This window comes from Spinacia oleracea, chromosome 4 (assembly GCF_020520425.1).
Source record: "Spinacia oleracea cultivar Varoflay chromosome 4, BTI_SOV_V1, whole genome shotgun sequence".
In the NCBI taxonomy this organism is placed as follows: Eukaryota; Viridiplantae; Streptophyta; class Magnoliopsida; order Caryophyllales; family Amaranthaceae; genus Spinacia; species Spinacia oleracea.
The window spans coordinates 142860383-142865711 of NC_079490.1; positions in this window are offsets into that span (position 1 = coordinate 142860383).

Below are 5329 nucleotides of genomic sequence, written 5' to 3' on the forward strand. Positions count from 1 at the left end.
TGAAAATATGTTGATTCCTGTAGGCTTGATTTCGATTAGTTTTGATAATTACGTGTATTGAAGGCTAAGAAATAGCAATACCTACTATGTGACTACCTAAGGGCTAAGGCCCAGTCAATGTGAAATTGGGAACAATTGGTATGGTTATGAGGGATTGTTTGTTGTTGCTGTTAATGAGTGTTCCGGTGTTGAAACAACGGGCTTCATACGGAAGACCCTTGTGCAAATGAGGAAGATCTTGCTTGTTTGATTGTGTAGAGCCTAAATGTACCTGCACAATGATAAAATCACTAGCCTCGAGGGTGTTTTTGAGGAAAGCCCTCCGATGCCGTCTTTGGGGCGAGTACAAAAAACCATGAAGATCCACATATTCATGCTACCATGTTCAACCATCTCGGGTCGAATCTTGGATACAAATAACAAAGGGAATTAAGAACTACTACCAGTGGTTCAATTCGTCCCAAAGCGCAAGCTACGAGTCAATGATATAAAAAAGAAAATGGTTTATTATTCTTGATGTACTCAAAATATCCGAAAAGACCAAAGTATTAGATCTACTTTGGTGTAAGTCAAAGATGATGCGGGGTGATATCTGGGTTACTAGATATCTCTAAACTCACATGGTTCATTTTGCTTGATTTATTTTGCAAACAGTGCAATCTGTGGTGATTTATTTTGCTTGATTTGTTAAGATAGCCCAAGTAAAGAAGCTTTCCTGAAGGAAACTTATATATGCAGATCACGAAGTGTGATCCGAAATACAAACAACATTATCATTTTTGCAACAAAGACCAAGAGCTTTATCAAGCTATATTACTCCGACACTTCTTCCGGCGGTGGGTGTCGGTGTCGACATGACCCGACCCGCGACACGACACTCGACACGTGTCCGGGAAGGTGTCGACCCCAGTGTTGGAAAAGAGTCCGAAATTAAATGTCAAAATCGGGAGGAGAAAAGAAATTGAGTAAAAAAATACAAAACCCTAGATCTAGAAATTGAAGGTCGGGAAAGATGATTAAGAAAAAAAAATATTGGGGCTTTTGTTGTAGAAGAAAAAACAAGTTGAAAACATTCTTCAATCCTTGTTTTCATGACTGCTTGAGAATCGTCATTGTTTCCGGCGTTTTCTTCCTCGTCGTCTTTATGTTTTGCGTCTGTTTTGGGTTATGATATTACGTGGGTTGGTAGTTTATGGAATATGTCTAGTTTGTTTTAAAAAAAGTAAAAAGAAAAAGAAAAAGTTAATGATATATTGATATCACGTGGGTAATGTTAGAATGGTCTAGGACTCTAGGGTGTTGGTGAGTGGGTCTGTCTTTTTATTATTCTGTTTTTTTATTTATTACTTCCTGTTTACTTTGTTATAGGGATATTATATATTTATATGTTTACTTTTCAACTCTTTGTATTCTTAACCAAAGACTATTTATCTTGTTTTGTAATTTTAATTTTAATTTTATTATTCATTAATATTTTAATCTTTATCTTTTTTTTAATTTAACAAATTTTTTTTAATAAAAAGTGTCGACGTTTTTATCCGACAATTTGTAAGGCAGTCGTAGTCTAAAAAACAAGTCAAGACACTCCTTTAACCGTGTCGGAGTGTCTGCGATATTTGGATCGCAGTGTCAAATACTCCGACACCCGTGTTTGACACGACACGGTCCGACACCCGTGTTAGACACGACACCAACACCCGTGTCTGAGTAACATAAGCTCTATGCATTATGTCAAGCAGTGGTGTTTCTTCTGTAACACTACGTCAGCCTCGATCAACAATTGGGGTCGTCTTATTTGAGTTGGAGGAAGACTCGTTGCGTCAAAACCAGTCCAGATCACGAAGTGTGATCCGAAGTACAAACAATGGCTCCCGAAGCAGAAAGCTCCCGAGCATAATGTTAGGTTATGATACATATGACAATTCATAAATCATGCGGAAAAACCATAAAGCCAGGAAAACATATTATTTACACATAATCATTTAGCATAGTTTAGATGCATACTCTTTGTTGCGTGCCTTCCCTAGCTGCGCCCGAACCGAACAAGAACAAGTCTTTAGGACTCCAAGTGTCGTCCCTCCGTAGATAGTCCACAGCACGTCCGGATCCGCCTTAAGATTGACCAACTAGAATCGCCCTTAAGGTACTATTATTTTCGGCACTTTATAGGCAAATGTGTGACTGAATTTTTCTCTCAAAAACTCACTTTGAATACTTTTGAAACTTGTTATAAATTGTGAGCCCTAGCCTCATATTTATAGGGGTATGGAAAGGGAATCGAAATCCTACTCAGATACAAATTAATTAAACCTAGAATCCTACAAGAACTCTAATTTAATTAATTTATCAAATAGAATTAGGAATTTAATCATTAACCGAACTCTGCATGTTTTAGGAAACGTGCACGAACACAAACACTTGCACACACACGCACGGCAGCCACGATGGGCCCCCATGCGTGCGCGCGAGCAGCAGCCCACGCAGCGCCCGCGCGCGCTGCGCGCTGCGCGTGCTGTGCGCGCTGTGCGCGCTGCGCAGCCTGCTGGGCCTGGCCTTGCGCTGGGCCTGGCGAGGCTGTTTGTGCGGCGCGCTTAGCTTGCTGGGCGATGGCCTGGCTTCGTGCTGGGCCTCGTCCGGCAGGCCTCGTCTGATGCTTATTCGTACGATGCGCTTCCGATTAAATTTTCCGATTCCGGAATTCATTTCCGATACGAACAATATTTAATATTTCCGATTCCGGAATTAATTTCCGTTTCGAACAAATATTTAATATTTCCGTTTCCGGAATTATTTTCCGATTCCGGTAATATTTCCGATTCTGACAATATTTCCGTTTCCGGCAATATTTCCGATTCTGGCAATATTTCCATTTCCGATAATATTTTCCGATACGTACCATGTTTCCGTTTCCGGCAACATCTACGACTTGGATAATATTTATATTTCCGATACGATCCATATTTCCGTTTCCGGCAATATCATCGTTTCCGGAGTATTCATTTTCTTGCCTGTGACGATCTTAGCTCCCACTGAAACCAAGATCCGTTGGTTCCGAATATTCATAGATGGAGTATTTAATGCCATTAAATACTTGATCCGTTTACGTACTATTTGTGTGACCCTACGGGTTCAGTCAAGAATAAGCTGTGGATTAATATCATTAATTCCACTTGAACTGAAGCGGCCTCTAGCTAGGCATTCAGCTCACTTGATCTCACTGAATTATTAACTTGTTAATTAATACTGAACCGCATTTATTAGACTTAACATAGAATGCATACTTGGACCAAGGGCATTATTTCCTTTAGTCTCCCACTTGTCCTTAGGGACAAGTGTGCATTTCCTAATTCCTTTGTCGCTCGATGCTTGCTCTTGAACATAAGGTAAGAGTTGTCATCCTTATTATGTCCAGAGGTGTTCCTCGGTTTCAGAGTTCAACTGATCAAATAAACAGATAATCATAGCCTATGATTCATCCGAGCACGGCCATGCATTTCACAGTTTCTAGCTCTCCGAGTGGCCTTGTACAACTTTTAAGCATCTCATCCCGATTTATGGGAGGACAATCCCAATCTTGCGATTAGACTTCGTTTGATAGGTGATTACCTGAGCGTTGCCTTTATAGCCTCCTTTTACGGTGCGACGGTTGGTCAACGTCAAAGCAACCAGTTCTCAAACAAGTAATCTCAAATCACTCAGGTATTGAGGATTTAGTGTCTAATAATTTAATGAAATTTACTTATGACAGATTTTCATCTCTTACAGTAAAGTTTCATAGGTCTTGTCCGATACTAGTCTTCCCAAAGTAAGTATCTATGCAAATGATTATGACATTGCCATGTCCACATAGTTCAAGAAACAGAACTACTAGTCATCTTGCATTCTAATCGTCTAACGTTTTCTATGCGTCCAATTTTATAGAAAACTCCGATTAGGGACCATTTTCAACCTTTGACATTCAAGTTCACTTGATAGACATTTCTTAGTCACAGGACTGGTCCTGACAGTCTATCTTGAATATATCGTCAAATTGAAGGGACTCATCATTTAATAAACCATAAATTAAATGGAAAAATGAATTCATTTCATTTATTGTGAATGATTAACCAATAATGTTTTACAAAGATTTAAACTCTAAAACTTTAAAACATTAAACAGAGACATCAAAGCCATTCTCCAATATGCTTGATTCCCATAGCTGCAGTGTGCGAGTTGTGCTTCGCCTGCGGCAGAGGTTTAGTTAATGGATCTGATATGTTGTCATCAGTTCCAATTTTGCTTATCTCGACTTCTTTTCTTTCAACGAACTCTCGTAGAAGGTGAAATCTACGAAGTACATGCTTGACTCTCTGGTGGTGTCTAGGCTCTTTTGCCTGTGCAACAGCTCCGTTATTATCACAATACAGGGCTATTGGTCCTTTAATGGAGGGGACTACACCAAGTTCTCCTATGAACTTCCTTAGCCATATAGCTTCCTTTGCTGCTTCATGTGCAGCAATGTACTCCGCTTCAGTTGTAGAATCCGCAATGGTGCTTTGCTTAGCACTTTTCCAGCTTACTGCTCCTCCGTTGAGGCAGAAGACAAACCCAGACTGTGATCTAAAATCATCTTTGTCGGTTTGGAAACTTGCGTCCGTATAGCCTTTAACAATTAATTCATCATCTCCACCATAGACCAGGAAGTCATCTTTGTGCCTTTTCAGGTACTTCAGAATATTCTTGGCAGCAGTCCAATGCGCCTCTCCTGGGTCTGACTGGTATCTGCTCGTAGCACTGAGTGCGTACGCAACATCCGGGCGTGTACATATCATAGCATACATTATTGAACCAATCAATGATGCATATGGAATCCCATTCATTCGTCTACGCTCATCAAGTGTTTTTGGGCACTGAGTCTTGCTTAGAGTCATTCCATGAGACATGGGTAGGTAGCCTCGCTTGGAGTCCGCCATCTTGAACCTATCAAGCACCTTATTGATATAAGTGCTTTGACTAAGTCCAATCATCTTTTTAGATCTATCTCTGTAAATCTTGATGCCCAATATGTACTGTGCTTCTCCTAGATCCTTCATCGAAAAACATTTCCCAAGCCAAATCTTGACAGAGTTCAACATAGGAATGTCATTTTCGATAAGCAATATGTCGTCGACATATAATACTAGGAAAGCAATTTTGCTCCCACTGACCTTCTTGTATACACAAGATTCGTCCGCGTTCTTGATGAAACCAAAGTCACTGACTGCTTCATCAAAACGTATATTCCAGCTCCTGGATGCCTGCTTCAATCCGTAGATTGACTTCTTTAGCTTGCATACCTTTTTAGCATTCT